General features: G+C 39.5%; 1 long non-coding RNA gene across 3 annotated transcripts in view; it reads right to left on the reverse strand.

Annotated features, from left to right (window-relative positions):
- Positions 1-17,586, reverse strand: part of LOC135175328 (uncharacterized) — a 509,262-nt gene that overhangs the window by 201,949 nt on the left and 289,727 nt on the right. The window lies entirely within an intron of this gene.

Genomic DNA, 17,586 nt, shown 5'->3' on the forward strand with positions numbered 1-17,586 from the left:
TCAAACTTTGACTTATTAAAAACAACCAACCAACAAACAAGTAAAAATCTTCCTTTGAGACATAAAAAGCTGGGAAACACGAATGTATTTAAGCTACTGTAAGAGGCCACTAAAATTAGTCATGTAGATACCTATGTAATACATGAATGTTCATGAGCTCTGAGTGCAAGGCTGTTTTGTTTAGATAAAAATATACTTGCAGGTAGGCTGGAGAAGGCAGAAAATAGAGCTCTGATTACTTTATAGTGTTGACAATTTATACATGAAATGAGAATTGGGTCTGTTTTTTTATTTTTCAGAGAAAGGTTTTGGTTATATAAGATCTGGAGAGGCAGACTAAGGCCGGTTAAAAAACTAACTACATCAACACTTATTTCATTCTGATAAGGAATATGTAGTTGCATAAAACTGAATTTCTTCTCAGTGTCAGCTAAGAAAGCTTGAGCAGTGTGTATGTTTTTAACTACAGACTCTTCCAGTAGAACTAAAAAATAAGAAAGGCTGATAACCACAATAAAACTACATATAAGAGGATATCAAAGTGCTGCTCCCTCCTCAACTTTTTTTCCCCTCCTCCCATTTAGCAGTCAGCTTTAAGCCCTGTTAATACAAGGAACAGAAAATCTCAGTTGTCCACGCAATAACTAATGAAATGCTATGGAAAAAGCTAGGCCAAAACATGTGGTTCTGCTGCACCGAAGAACAACTTTCTTCTTCAAAGCTTCTGAGCTGGATGAACACACAAAGAACACAGCCAACAGGTATCTTTTGGAAACAGAGATGAAACGCTGAAGATAAGGCATTAGATCATTAATACTACATATTATTGCTAATAGGAGTTCAGGAAGGTAATTTTTGCTTGCCTGTTGGTGTGAAATAGAACTGTAGAGATTTGAAAAGTTGAAACCCACTGACTCCTCCTTTACTTTGCAGATGGCTGAGCTGCATTAATGTTCGTTTCCAAAAGTAAATTAGCTCCTACCTAAATGAAAGCAAAAAATGAAAGCTGCCTCCACCTGACTGCAAAGCACAGCAGTAGGGGTGGGAGAGAAATGGACAAGGCCTTCAAAGCAAATAAAAGCCTTTTTAAGCAACTCCTAATACGAACGTCTGCCCTTGCAGCAGCAGGCTGTGGCCCTACAGCCGCTTCCCATTATAAATGCTAAATTGGGAAATGTTTAACATTCTTTGTTTAATCTTTGCAGTATAAAGAAAAAAACAAACCAGCTGATTCTCAGAAACACGACAGCCTGAGCAACCATTACAGATCTGCCTCTCCTTTCCTCAAAGCAGAACAGACCACTTCCAGCCTCAGCGGTGATTGGCATTTTTTAATCAGAAATGTGCATTTGGATGGATCCCAGGAGACAAGACTGAAACTGTCTTTTAAATATATATACACGTGTGTGTGTGTGTATATGGGGCCTAATGCAATAGGGTATTCAATAAAAACTGCAAGCAGGAAAATGCTTTTAAGAAACATATGTAGTGAAAACTATAGGCAAAGGATGTTTCAAATGTTTTCTGCACTGTTCTGTGCCAACGTCTTTGCACTACCTTTCCACTAAGAGCATTATTATTTGTTTTTATTATCAGCTAAGTGTGCTTTTCTCTTGTTCACGTGTAGAGTCGAAGCAATGAGTCCGTCTACTCTGCTGCCATCAGTCACATAGAAATAAGAAAAAGTTCGGGAGTGAGCAGTCCTCTCTCTGCTTGCTTACACAGGCAAACACTCCTTCTATCTTGTCTCTGCAAGAACTTCCCTAAAGTGGTGAGTTTCATCATGTGTCTTAAAAGGCAAAATAAGTCAGAGGGTTTTTTTCAGTTGAAATTATGAAATAATACCCCAAATTGAGTCCCCACAGAAACCAAACTGTTTACATTTCGTTTTCTTACAAGACTTTACCCTGAAGCACCCTTTCTGGATTATCAAGTCTAGTTCTCTGCTGTCTTTTATACTGCAGGTATAAAGGACACATGCTAAAGAGCTGTTTTAAAGCCTTCACATCAATAAAGTGAAAAGACCTTATCCATCCTTCCCACCCTAGCCACGAGCATTCTGTAGCTGACAGTGAGGAGATCAGATGTGGCCATGTGGGAAATGAAAGCATGAGCAAGTGAGGATGCATTCCCTTCCTATAGTGCATATGACAGACTGCCTGGTACATCGTCTTGCAGGGCTCACGCTGATGTAGGCACTCAGCCCTCTTCATTTAGCAACAAGAAGAAAATAGTAACCACAGTACGGAAGAAAGAGCAAGAAACATGCAGGTGTCAACCCTGATCAAAGCACTGTGCCCATCCCAACATCGCCTCTATACCACTGGACTTCAGAGATCCTTCCCTGTGTGTTTCAAGGCCCACCTGCACAGACAGCAAAGATGCTTGGGTGGGAGAAGTGAACTCTGCTTTGTTTGCTTTGAATGTGTAAGACAGTAATTTTGGAAAAGAGTAGCTCAGCAACATTCAGTGTGGCTAGACCTGGTACTTTTATTACAACCACTCTAAAAATAATGCTTCTTGTTTCATTTCTTAGGGACTTCTCTAAGACAAAAAGACTCATCAAGCTACTGAAGGCACTAGCAATGAATTACTGATAGCGAAGGACACAAAACTGTCATAAACCTCAACCAACGTGTCAGAGTTGCAAAAAAAAAAAAACCAACCAAAAAACAACTGTTCTGAGGAAAGGAGGAAGAGAGGATATCTTGCAGAATAATTACTAGATTAAAAAAAGACCACTGTCGCTAATTCAGCACATTGCTGGGTACAGCTAAATCACATTTGGTAGTTATTTTCTTGAATATATCAACCCCAAGCATGTGCCAGGGAAGAAAAGTAATGAAATTTTAAAATAAAAATTAACATAGAGCTCTCCTCAGTTTTTGGTTTTGTGGTTTTCTTTTTTTTTTTGGGGGGGTGGGGTTGTGGGCTCTTTTGGTTTGTTTTTTTTTGAGGGGGTTTTTTGTTGGTTTTATTTCTCTTTTGCTGTTCTTTAATCCTTTAAGTTTCCTATTTGACCTTTTCCTCAAAACAACAAACTTGAGTTTAAGAAAATTAAAGCACAGACCTTCATAGTGGCAGGACTCGCACAGCTTATGTTTAAAAATAAAATACCAGCCTTTTTAAGTTGTGAAATGGAGACTTATTCGTTAAAACTGAATATTAACATCTCATTTCAGAAACTGTTCAAACCATCCCTTTTGCCTATTTTTCCTATGAATTTAAGAAGACAGAAATTTCACAGGTTGCATGTCTAGCATCTGGTCAAGTCAAATCACCCTCTCCTCCATAAATTAAAATTAGATTTCCATTCTGCAGAAAACACAAAATCCCATCATTCTGGTCATCGTTCAACTGACTTTTAGCAGCAGCCATTTCCAAGTTGTTCTTTCTTGTTTAATTAGTAAACACTCAGAAAATAATTAAATGTTTGTTTGACCCTTAAGGACGGTGAGAGTCTTGCTACAAGTCCACCTAAGCATACAAAGCAAAGCTGGGGACCGAAGATTCAAGGAAGATTGAGGTAGCCTAGTGACATGCAAAGAAGCTCCCCAGCATGCAAATATCTTTAAGAGGGAAATTTGCTTGTCTACTGACAAAAATCATCAGAATTTCCACACATATTCTAAATAGTTTTCCACTGTAATTAGCAAAGGCAAAAAAAACAAACCAACCAAACCAAACCAAACCAAACCAAACCAAACCAAACCAAACCACCACCACCAAAAGACAACCCCCCAAACCAACCAAACCTATAGACTGAGAAGACAGGGAAAAAAGTCATTTTCTTTCAAGGCATATGACCACTCTTTTGATTAAGTTAAACTGCAATAATTATTTCTTATATTCTCTGTAATACTACAAAAGCTACATCTTTCAAGGGTGGACATCAGGGATACCAGGATAAGGGATTTTAAGGAAGTTACTCTCCCTCATTGCATGCAACCATGTCATAAACTGCTACTGATACATTCGTCCAGCCTCATTTTACAACCATACAGATTTCCAGGCGCTGTAATTCCTATAGGGTAGTCTTCCAGAATTTAATCCTCTGATGACCAGGGTCATTTTCTCATTTCAAGCTGACATTTCTATTAGGTCTTTGTGCAATACCAGCCTTAAGTTTAAATGAGTTTTTAAACTCTCCAAATTATTTCAACATCTTCTCCCTATTCATTTAAACCCACTTCATAAACACAGATAAGATAGTTTTAGAACATTTTTGGAGGGGGGTGGAAAAAACACATATACCTACTATTAAGAGATCCTGTACTGAGACAGAAATGCAGGCAGAAGAAGCTTTTGTTGCCCAGAGCCGAAGTAAGGGCTGGTTTCAGAATCAGGCTGAGAATCCAGGTGTTCCAATATGCTTTTGAATATATATGTACTCCCCAGCAACTTGGTGAAATATGTAACTTATAATATACTTACAGAACTTAAAATATTCCACTTCCTGTTTTCACAAACCCCTATTTCATCTAAAGCTTGTCTCAGAGATTGCTGTTTAAAGACGTCAGCTTTAACTATTTTTTTCTATTATGCCTGCAGTGGGCATAATTCTCATTCAGGCTTATTTTATGACTCCATTCCAATGCCAGAAAAACACTTAAAAATAACTGAGAATCGAGCCCTATAACTTTATAACTGACCTAATAGACTCCTGACGTAATATCAACAGAATTAGCAGCATTACACTAGGGAAGAATCTGTCCAAGAATGTACACGCAGATCGAGAACGATTTGTAAAGGGCAAAAGAAAACAAACCCCAATAAAACGGCTCACAACCACAAACAGGTCAGATCCTCAGAGGATACAACTAGGAACAAATTGGTTGCAATAAGTACAGGAATAATTTCTCCCTACAGTCAAAAAAGTGTGAACTTTACTAAGTATCGAGCCATTTTTCAACACCTGAAATCCTTAGTATCTTATTCTGTTACCACAGTTACACAATTTTGGTTTAAATTTGACAGAAATCTATCAGAATATCCCAGCCAATCCTAATAAAAAGAATCTCTGGATCTTTATGGACATCAATCACTTAAATGAAATAAAAATGAATAAAGTGCAGCACAATCTAAAATTTCACTGTACTTCTGCACTTGCTGCTGTTGCACAGAGACTGACCTGACCGTCACATTAAGGTCAGGAGAGGAAACAGAAAGAGCTTTCATTGTATACATCCAAAGTTTGGGGGGGGGGGGGGGGAGGGAGGAGAAGAGAGAGGAGGAGAGGGACAGAAACACTGTGCAGAAGCCAGGGATGTTCCAGAGCACACTGTGACAGGAAAATACTCAATAAGAATTCCTCCAGCCAAAAAAACAGATCTTAAATAGAACCATTGTCTTCCAGCTCGAAGCCCTTTAAAAGGCTCGAAATTAAAGTCTGTGCTGTGGGCACCCGGTCGTTCTTTCCTTTCATCAGGATTTGCAGGTTTTAATACAATCTGTCGTGAGGAAAAACAGTAGAGCTGCACAGTCCAGAGAGGTAACAAAAGCGAAAGGCAGGCGAGAGTTACATAACTGGCTTTTTACATAAATATTACACTCAGAGAGGATTTTCCTTGGGTTTGGTTTTGGTTTTTTTTTTTCTTTTTTTCCTTTTTAAAAAGGAAAACAGATTAAAAGAAAAAAAAAAAAAAAGGCACAAAACCACACCAGAGAATTCAATCCAACCTCCCTTTACTATTCGTCCCTCTTTTGCTTTGCAACGTGTAGCGAGTAGTTAAAAGTGAGGCTTTTCTTTGCCTTTTTCCAACTAAACAACCCAGGCAGCCTTACACACTTCATAATAGTTTTGTTTTTTTTCTCATATTACCTGAAAAGTGCACCACATCGTGGAAGCTGGGAAAAAAAAACCAACCAACCAACCAAGAATCTTATTTTAAAAGCGCAAGCGAGTCTGCTTTGCTTATCTGCAGCACAGGGCAATTAGAACTGACCATGGATGATCAACTAAAACTCCTCTCGGTACAGTCTGAGAAAAGGGGAAAAAAAAACTGCAAGTCTCCCCATCTGTTATTTCCTTTTCTTTTTTTTTTTTTTTTCTTCTTTTTTTTTCCCCTTTGGCTGTAGAAAAGCAAAATTATGCAAGAGCTTCTGAATGTAAAGCCTGTGTGTGCTTTTTCCCTTTTTGTCTCTGTGTACACGGTATGCGATATTGCGTAACTGAGCACAGAGTGGGCGGTTAGCATTTACTATTGATTTACACTACTGTCTATAATGAATGCAAAGCTCTGAGAGAGAGAGAGAGAGACAGACGATGAAATGCAGAGGGGTGAGAAGCGGATTTAAGGTATGTGTGAAGAGGGGTGCCATGGAAAGAGGGAAGCAAAGCATTTAGGAACAGAATTGTGCTTTTCAGAACTAAACATGCTTTATTTCCCAACCTTTTCATTTTCATGCCCTTTGCTAGAAGAGAGAATGCCTAACAAATCCCACAAACCTATCCGTCCAAAAGCAAGTTCCCCTCCCACATCCATGCCCAAATCCTATTGGAAACTGGAAGGGAAAAAAAAAAAAAAGAAAAGTATTAATGCCACTGTGGCACTTTTTGTGCTAGTTAAAAACTTTCCTATGCATCTTTACATGCTTACTAAGAGAAATCTTTCTTCTTCTGACTTTGTCCAGTCAGGACCTACAGGCTTATATAGGAGCACTGAAATCATTATCATAATGCACAGTATGTAATACAAAGCCCTGCATTTATTGAGGTGGTAGGGTGACATGGGAATACAGGAATTAGAGACTGAAAACAAGGAACACTTGACCTATTTTGGTCACTTATTAGGCCTGCCAAAATACCTTTGTTGTTCCTTTTTCTACACAACTCCTCAGTTTAGACGCAGATAGGCCCCTAGCTCTGTAATAGGAATTGCATACAGTCAATAAGGTGAACTCTTCTTGTTCCCACAAGTGAATTACTGGATCCGCTGCTTACAAGGTGAGACATGAGTTTCTAAATTCCAGGTTCTACAAAGCAAGGAAACACCACCAGACTGGCACAACACTGGATTACTGAGTATCTATTAGGGTTATTCATGTTGGGCAGAGCATTTTGTTAATAATGTGATTCTAAAGTATGCTGGTGTAGTTTCTAAAGCACATTGAAAGATTGACTACTAAAAGGAGTTCTATTACAAGCCACAGCAGGCATCTAGCCTAGTATCAGCACTACAAGGGTGACATGAGAATTTAGAGTATAGAAGTGATATAGTACGTTAGAAAACTGTGTAAAAAGTTAGGAGAAAGGTATTAAGAGCATCCCTGAAATTTTTGCTGCTTAAAGGATGAAAAGGGGATTGTGAAAGGGGACAAAAGACAGAAAGGTACACTAAAATTGTACAGGAAAAGTACACCAAAAAGAGCCAGGTGGCATACCATACAAACCACCCTCACTACTGACTGGGTGAGCTGATACTAAGGTTGGGATAACCTCCAGATTTGAAGAAAACAACCCAAATGAGCGTATGTAGATAAAGAGAATTGAAAGAGGAAGAGTCTGACTTCATCGCCAAAATAAAACACCTGAAGACCACCGACCAGAGATGGAGAGTACTAAGATGAATTCTAGGAAATAATATGAATATGTTAACCATTTACAGGCATACTCCCTCCCAGAACCAGGAGAAAACTGTACAGAAATGCACATGAGAAATGTAAAGGCATGCAGGTGCTTTGGGAATGATTCCCCCTGCATCTAGTCCCGCAATAAAGCATACTCAGAAAATCTCTTTTTGTCCTTTCTGTAGATCAAGGGAACATGCTGATAACAAATCAACTATCAATGACTATAAAGTTTCTTTTGCATTATTTTTTTTACTGGAAGACATGAATTCCCCATATATTTTTCTTTAAACTCTGTACAATTTGCAACACATTTTTACTCTACAGGTCTGGTATCAGTCATTTTTACAGGTCCTAAATTAACAAAGAAAGCTAACAAAGCCCCACCATGTTATAAGAAATGCAACCCTTACTTTAAAGGAAATTCCATGAATATGCCATGCTTCTGATTACTCTCTTGGTTTTGGGTGGTTGTTTTTTTTTGTTGTTGTTTTCCCTAGAACAACATATCCTGACAGTAACTATGATACTACCAGTTAGTATGCCACTAAGATCTCTATTGGGTTGCTAGAAATGTAAAACAGTAATGCGTGGTCTTGCACAGGCTTACTCATTTGGTTTGCACAAAACTGGAATTGCATTGAAATAAATCATGTGCAGCCTAACTACTCTGATTTGTCTTAAAATGACCCTTAAAGGAAATGATTAAGGTCTTCATAAAGAGGGACCTAGATGTGCAATCTGTATTAAGCACTCATTAATACAGATGAGGTCAAGTCAAAACGTGTTCAGGCATGTTTTCTTTGCTCACCAGGAGAACGCTGCAGGAAAGGAATGTGACAGAAGACACAAACTCGACTTTAGTGTTATGTGGTCCACTAGAAATGACGCTTCACAATCATACTCTGAGTGATGCTATGCAAGGGGTAGAGTCGACTGTAGGATCAGCTTGTCAAACTATATAAATCTGCACTCTCCTGAATAGACTGCATGTGAAGAGCAACATCTTTCAGCATTTATATACTTGAAGTTAGTTTGGATGTTTAGCACATCCTCGTTTTATAGGATGCAGTGTAGAATCCTGAAATGCTATAGGATGTTATATAAAAGGCATACAGACAGAAAGCAAAGAAGTACCAGTTAAAGGAAAATGAAGCTCAGATATCAGTAATAGAAGCTCCAACACAGCTGTGCTTGCTTCACCACTGTCCAGAGCACAGGCATAATTATGCACTTGTTTGCAAGTTAGATTACAAGCAACCGGCTGTGGATTATACACATCGAATTTAACCAGAGATCTAAATCCCCTAAAAACAGAGGGAGTCAAACTAGGGAGTTTTATTCTGATATATGTTGCACTTGAGGGCTATAAACTGAAGCCGATAAAAGTTTCCATTGGAATCAAACTGCCTTCAAACAGTTTTGGAAACTTCACTACATAAATGTTTACCTAATCTGAAATTTCAGGAAAACTTGAATAAACAAAAGTCCATCTGCTTTGTACATACAATATGTGGTAGGAGGGGGGGAAATCCAGACATTTCTGAGAAAGGGGGGAAAAGGGGAGATATTATTTTTAAAAGGAAGGAAAATATTAAAGTACTAAAGCAAAAAGCGTTAACAACAGAAAACAGAAATGGATCCATAGCTTATAAAGTCAGTACTAGCTAGATTCCTGTTCCCAGAGCAAAAAAAGTTTTCTACTATGAGGAAAATACTGAAGCTTTTAAAAGTCCAAACAGCTACGAAATCCTACCAAATATTTCACAAACAGTATCTTGGATACATTCTTAGGTCAGAAAATCCTAAGAAAACCTTTACGTGTGCTAAAACCCCACTCTTTTGTATGTGACTGTTTGTTAGAGTCTTTCCACCTCTGTTCTCCCTACAAGACAACACACCTACAAAGGAGCATTGTGTTTTGCTATGCTAGACAGTGGGTCTGGAGGGGTTTTTCGGTTGGTTTTGTTTGGTTGTTGATGTTTTTTTATTAACATGTCCATTAATAGTAGATGCAATTTGCATGTATCAAAGATTCTATAGCTCTGTATTTGCAGAAAAAAAACCCAATGTGACTTCTCAGTAAAGACTGTACCATAAGGGAAAGACTAAAGTATAAACAAGTTATTACCCTAGGATTTCATGATGCTGCATGTGAGCTTAATGTTTCTCAATACGGTTTCTGTCTTTTTAATAACTGTAGCAGGAGATAACCACGGTGCTAGGTTGCCATGGGCTTTTAATGGCAAAATGAATAATAAAAGAATATTAAAATTACAGACACACACAAAAATCCAAACACTTGAGATGCTTGCCATCTCTTCTTGCTAGTTAAAAGAATCGAAAAACCTCTCACAGACCTTCTGCAGCGCAACTTTCCTAGCAAAGAAGGAAACTTTCGTGGCAGTTTACCTTAATTTTTCTCCTGCTGATTTCTCTTTCGCACGAAACCTTTAAGACTCCTTCGTTTTGGAATGACAATGACACAGCAGAAGTGACTAAACTTTCCCCACCCTTCCACCAACCTATTAAACATGTGTAATGGTGTTGTTTCCTAATGGTTCCTACAGACTGATGCATTTCCAAGACTGTTTTAGTCAAAATGAATGGCAGTCACTACTCAGAAAGCAAAGTCTGAGGAAACTAGCAAAGAACTCAGTCAGAAAACAAAGTCTCTGGACATTTCTGCCATGCCTGCCAAAAGAATAGAGGTTATGTCAGTTTCCATAATAAACTTCAGTTTTCAAGACTACAACTCAGCTGCAATGATTTAAGCCAGACTGAAATTAAGACATGCAAGGTTTCAGAACAAGAGCAGTAAATACTTTAAAAATCAAAAACATAACAAACAATCCCAACCCCAAAAATATTTCCTCTGCTGCAGATAAAATTTAATCTTGCAATTTTATCCAGTAAGGAATTATTAATTTATCAGAATTAGGGACACAAAGGAGCAGGGAGGGGGAAAACAGAATTCCAAATTCTCAATCAATGCTTTCTGGGATAGCATAGCTTCCCTTCCAGATATAACTTTATAATATTATATTTCTATAGTAACTGGGAGCTCAGTATAATCCCTGTTCAGTAATCCCTAATATTTGTTTTAGTTCCTAAAAGCAAATCTTATTTTGAAGTGAGTGTGGGTGTTGTATTATTCAGCACACTCAAAAAAGTCTAGAATGGACTCAGAGGAATTTACTGGTTAGTCCAGTTAATTTCTGAAGTACTGTAATTTATCGTATTCATTTGCCTTGTACCTCTCAAATATCACTGACACAACACAGCTTTTATCTTGTGGGAGCCTGAGTAATTCAGGGGTATTCAGACACCAGGTACCACACTCTTCTGAGAAGTCTCCTGTCTGCAGAGGCCAAGGTGCCCATGAGCCATGTGAGAGCTGTGCCCAGAGTCCTTACATCCTTCAGCCCAAGAGGGGCTGCCACCACAGTCACAGTTGTGCAGGTCCCTGTTGCATAAAACTTTTCCACTAGCTCAAGGACAAGAGAAAGTGCCAACACATCCTACATCAGTTAGAGATTTTCCCTTGTTCGTATACCTATGATTTCAGAGTCCTCTTTGTGTTTAATTCAGCTATTTCAATAGGTTTGGTAAAAATAAGTTATCTTCATAGAGTTCTTTACAACCCAAGGGTCAGATTTCATAAAGCACATAGGTGATTGGAAATTAGGGTCTAACCTGAATAACATTTAAAAACACATGTGGAAGACCTTATTTTCAGCTACCAAAATAAGAAATGTGAGTAAAAACTGGCTTGCACCAAACCATGTAATGAGTTCAGAAGCAGAACCCAGATGTTCTGAGCTGCTTTTCTCTTTTCATCTACAGAGAAAAATTAGCTGAGACTAGACATTTAAAGAAAAGTAGTGTTACTTGAGCAGAGTACCACAGCAAGTCTTCCATCAGCTGACAGTTTAACTTTCTGTCTTTAGTTATGTTTTGTCATACTGAGTACTGTTGGTCTAAGTATGAGCCTATACATGCTGGTGTTCATCCTTCCTCTGCTTTTGCTCTGAGTTTCTCGGAATATAGAAACTTGGCAACACTTAGAAGATAATAGAATGTTTCCAAAACAAAGAAATTAAAAATAAGTGAAGGTTTTGTAACAAAACACAGAACATCAGCAATAGTATTTTCTATGGTTACTTATTTTTCTTCAAGACTGTCAGAGCACAGATAAACTTTCATTGAATATCTTGCTCCATGAGCAAGTCCAATGAAATCATGAGCTCTACTGACAAAACAAGGTCTTATTCAGTTACCCAATTGCTATCAATACTGCTCACAAACAGGGAAACGACTACATAGATTTTTAAAAACTATTTGTGCAATATCCCACTCTAAGCAAGTGGTCTGGGTAGAATCATAGAATCAACCAGGTTGGAAGCGACCTCCAAGATCATCCAATCCAACCCATCACCCAGCCCTAGCCAGTCAACTAGGCCATGGCCCCAAGTGCCTCAGTCAGTCTTCTCTTGAACACCTCCAGTGATGGTGACTCCACCACCACCCTGGGCAGCTCATTCCAATGGCAAATCACTCTCTTTGTGAAGAACTTCCTCCTAACATCCAGCCTATACCTCCAGGACAAGACTCTCAGCTGCTAGCTTCTTGCTGTAAACACCTCAATACCACCTGTACTGGGCAAAGAAAAAAAACAACACACCCAAAACCAAACCAAGGAAAAAATCCAAACCAGAGTATAGACAATTTTATGGCATTTTCCAGTGATTCTGATTTATCTGAACACTCTCATTAAAATGCTACATAAATGTTTGTTTTACTTTTAAGCCTCTCTCAACAGCTGCAGTGTTTTCTTTATACCTAGTAAGATATACTATACATATGTATATACACCTAGTAGATATAAGTAAGATATGCTATATATACCTATGTATATATATCTAGTAAGTACCTTTGGGGCTTTAACTACTATATTACAGCTATAGATTAGCCAAAATTACATAGCTACAACCGAAAGAAAGCTGAATGTTGAAACAGGCATCAGAGATTTGCAAATAGGATGTTAAGTTACACACACACACATATCATACTTTCTGGAAGTTAATTTTATCTTGAACTTAAATAATTTCCCCAATGCTCAGGCAACTGAGTTCGTCTGGAGAGATTGTAGGACCTGAAGCAAAGGACATCTGTTCTATAGGATAAGCAGAAAGTTGACAAGAACAGGACACAAGGCTTACTGTAAAACAGAAGCTAGGAGTTGCACTTTCACAGGCTGTGGGTCAGGATTTTTATGTTATTTAATTATGGTAATGTAAAATTACAAATGTTATGTTTTGTTTCCATTCTCTGGCTTGCACCTCAGAAGAAACTATCCAAGGACTTGTATTAAGAAAATGATTAGAGACAGGAAGTCTTCTATCATAATTGCTGCTCATAATGGAAAGAAGTTCTCTTACCTTTTTAACTACGTTTCCTGAGAGCAGTGTCATCCCCTCAGTCATTTCAGTGTCAGGCACTCTTATTGTACAGAATGCAAGTAATAATGAAACTGTGCTGATCTGCTTGCTTTCACTCCATATAGTGCCTATATTTATAGGCTCTTGCTGCTATTTGAATCTATATTTATCTGCTTTATCTGCCTACAGTGCATCTGTTTCTCATACACACAGACATATATACACACACACGTGTGCATCTACACAAATATACAGACATATATAAACACACATAAGGGCATACCCAAGAATAAGCATGCTTACAGTAGGCTTCTGTTCAACAGTAAAATTTGTATAAATACAAACATATGTGGTATACACAGTATAAAGGAAGACACATGCACAAAGAAAATCATAAACAACTACATGAATATGCTTTGCTGGCTTTAGGAAGGTTGATTATTCAGCAGGCTGCCTAGTTGAGAGGATTGTATGCAACAATTAGTTTCCTTTACATTATTCTGCTGGTGTAGCTTTGCAAGCAGTAGCAATTTTTGCTGTTATTTTCTCTTGAGTTTTTACTGCGTGAGCTTACTTGGCACAGTTGTGAAATCACTGCCATCCTGTCTGTAGATTGGTTCCCCGTTGCTACCACTAGCACTTTCCCTCAGGCTAGTCATTAAAAAAAGCCAGAGTTAAGCCACCCCGTGCCAGTTCAGGAGACATCCCCTAGAGGGAATGAACAAGGTGCGATTCCACATCCAGGTCAATCTGGCAATTTTAAGACTAAACAGTCCTTAGACCTTAAGAATAAACAACCTTTTTCCAAATTACCAGAAGATGAATGGGGGTATTCACCTTTGTGTGAAGAGAAACCAGCATGCCACACTTCCCCATGCCTATGGGACAGAGTTGCAGGTATTATGTTCCATCACTTAGACTGGAGATAGGTCTTGCCTCAACCTTTTTTTCTTGCTAGCTAAGCCTATCAGAACTGCCAAAGGAGATGACAGAACTGAAGTGTGTGACACTGAAGTTTCTATGGCACTAGAACATGAAAAAGTTTGCATTAGGTCAGTTATGTAAACAGGTTTGTGCATATCTCCACTGGATGATCTTAACTCAGTACTATATTCATTCACATTCTACCATCTCAAACGGGTGCTGTATGAGGAGAACACACAAGCTGAGCAACAAAGTCATTGGAGATTTCCTTCTGTGACTCTCAGTGTGGAACCTATATTTTGGCTTAACAGTTGCTCATAAGGTAGCAAAAATTAACTTCTAATTCAACACATGGCCTTTGGACTCTTCTGAAAGAAGCAAGAATGTCTGTCAAAAAAATACTAGATATAATATGCTAATGAAATGAGACAGAACCCAATGGGTATCAAGGGCAGCTGATAAAAGATAGCTTTACCCATAACCTTTCTGAAGTCCTGCAGAACTTCCAATATGACCAAAGAACTTATTTTGGCATCTTACAGGAGAAAAAAAAACCAAAACCATACTCAAGTCTAAGAAAAAGGCTCCTTTGAAATCCAGGTATTAAGTAACAACTTAATGGACAAACAAATCATTAGGGTAGAAGGAGTTCTGTAACTGAAAATCAGGAATAAAAAACACCTTAAGAAGCCATTTTATGTCAAGATCATGCTGGGTAACCATACCAGAAATCCTGCTTCTTTCATTCACTTGATCATACTGAAGAACTGCCCCTGTTGTAATTCTATGCTTATCTGTTATTAGATGGTCTATTTGAAAGTGTTTTCTGCCAGGCAACCAGCAATAGAACAAGGGGGGACAGTCTCAAGTTGTGCTGGGGGAAGTATAGGCTGGATGTTAGGAGGAAGTTCTTGCCAGAGAGAGTGATTGGCATTGGAATGGGCTGCTCAGGGAGGTGTTGGAGGCACCGTCCCTGGAGGTGTTCAAGAAAAGCCTGGATAAGGCACTTGGTGCCGTGGTCTAGTTGACTGGATAGGGCTGGGTGCTAGGTTGGACTGGATGATCTTGGAGGTCTCTTCCAACCTGGTTGATTCTATGATTCTATGATTCCAGTTTGGATTTTTTTTCCTTTTCCTTCAGGGGAGTATTTTACTGTTTTAGAGCATTTAAGAACGTTCCTAAATTGGAAAAAAAAAAAAAACCAAACCCACAATTTAATTATTCAGGTGGCAACAGACTGATTACAGACTATAGTTTCTCTTTGAGGGTGCCCTACAATGTACCTTTAGACATATAAGAAGCTATTTAAGCATTTCTTTGATGCACAAATGTACAAACTCCTACCTCATTTGTTTGGTGTTCTTTGAAATTCTGTAGGTAGAGCATAAAAGGAACCTGTTTAATGCAAACTCCTTTCTTATGACAAAGAGAGTGAATATTGCTACAGTTCAAGACATGCATCCTTTTCTCTGTATACAATGCACTGAAAAAATATAGGCTGGGACAAATGTCTAATGCATCTTATGTTGCTTGAAGGAGAACAGCTATGTTAATACATAAATACCTCTCAATTCTTGGCACATTGTCTGCCAATAGATCTTAATATGTGACATACATCTACCCCTCCTTAGGAATCCTTCTATTAGATTTGCTAACTGATATCTATGATCTTAAACCTACTGTATTATTTCTTGGAGATTTAATGGTATGTTAACATTCAAATTAGATAAAGCAACCTTCTCCTTCCAAATAGATTAAAATATAAAAACTTAAGCCCTGTCCTTGCCTCATGTCACTTTGTGCTGATGTAACTGTATGGGTTTATAACTCAATCTTACATTAGTGTAACTATATCCACACACGAAGTTGATCTAGTGTAATTGCTTCAGTAAAAACATCAATCCTTTCAAACAGAACAACTATGTTAGTACAAAATCTATGCATGTATTCACCCTTAGTAGACATCTAAGACCTCCTAAGACAAAATGGTAAAGACCATTCCAATGGTAAAAATTCCTGATTATAGAATCATGGAATAGTTTAGGTTGGAAGGGACCTCAAAGATCATCCAGTTCCAACCCCCTGCCATAGGCAGGGACACCTCCCACTAGAACAGGTCGCTCAAGGCCTCATCCAACCTGGCCTTGAACAGCTCCAGGGAGGGAGCAGCCACAACCTCCCCGGGCAACCTGTTCCAGAGTTTCACCACCCTCACTGTTAAGAGCTTCTTCCTGACATCTGGTTTGGATCTCCCCTCTTCCAGTTTAAACCAATTACCTCTCGTCCTGTCATTGCCAGACCTTGTAAATAGTCTCTCCTCAGCCTTCCTGTAGGCCCCCTTCAGATACTGGAAGGCCACTACAAGGTCTCCTTGAAGCCTTCTCTTCTCCAGGCTGAAGAGGCCCAACTCTTGTAGCCTGTCCTCATAGCAGAGCTGCTGCAGCCCTCTGATCATCTTCGTGGCCCTCCTCTGGACTCACTCCAACAGTTCCATGCCCGTCTTGTGCTGGGGGCTCCAGAACTGCACACAGTACTCCAGGTGGGGTCTGACGAGAGCAAAGGGGCAGAATTCCCTCCCTTGCCCTGCTCTCCAGGCTGCTCTTGCTGCAGCCCAGCACACAGCTGCTCTCTGGGCTGCACTCACACTGCTGGCTCATGTTGAGCTCTTCATCAACCCCAGGTCCTTTTCCTCAGGGCTGCTCTCAGCCATTCACCACCCAGCCTGGAGCTGTGCTTGGGATTGCACTGAGGCAGGTGCAGGACCTTACACTTGGCCTTGTTGAATGTCATGAGGTTGGCCTGGGCCCACCTCTCCAGCCTGTCCAGGTGCCTCTGGGTGGATCCCTGCCCTCGAGCAAGTCGACTGTGCCACACAGGTTGCTGAGGGTGCACTGATTCCTCTGTCCATGTTGCTGACAAAGACCTTAAACAGCACTGGTGCCAGCACTGACCCTGAGGGACACCACTTGTCACTGGTCTCCAGGTGGACATTGTGCCTTTGATCACCACTCTCTGGGTGATCAGCACAGCAAACAAAGCTGAAATGGCCCCAGATATATCAGACTTAAAGCAAATAAACCTCACAGTATGTGCACTAATGTCTAGAATCAGAATTTTGGAGACCAACAATATCTATTTGAAGACTTAAAGAAAGCATTTGTTCAATTTATCAACAAGTAGTAAGGGAAATGATAACAGGGTTTAGAGGGACAAATTCAAAGGACGATGTGGACACTCTAAACCAAGTCAGTCTGTTTACCAGCTTTTACTAGGCTGAAATTTCATCAACTACTGATCAATTCTGCATTTAATGAACAAAAACTTGCAGATAGTTGTTTAGCCTGGAGAAGAGGAGGCTCAGGGGTGATCTTATTACTGTCTAGAACTACCTGAAGGGGCATTGTAGCCAGGTGGGGGGTGGCCTCTTCTGCCAGACAACCAGCAATAGAACAAGGGGACACAGTCTCAAGTTGTGCCAGGGTAGGTATAGGCTGGATATTAGGAAGAAGTTCTTCACAGAGAGAGTGATTGGCATTGGAATGGGCTGCCCAGGGAGGTGGTGGAGGCACCGCCCCTGGGGGTCTTCAAGAAAAGCCTGGCTGAGGCACTTAGTGCCATGGTCTAGTTGACTGGCTAGGGCTGGGTGCTAGGT

This window comes from Pogoniulus pusillus, chromosome 5, assembly GCF_015220805.1.
Source record: "Pogoniulus pusillus isolate bPogPus1 chromosome 5, bPogPus1.pri, whole genome shotgun sequence".
NCBI classification, from domain to species: Eukaryota; Metazoa; Chordata; class Aves; order Piciformes; family Lybiidae; genus Pogoniulus; species Pogoniulus pusillus.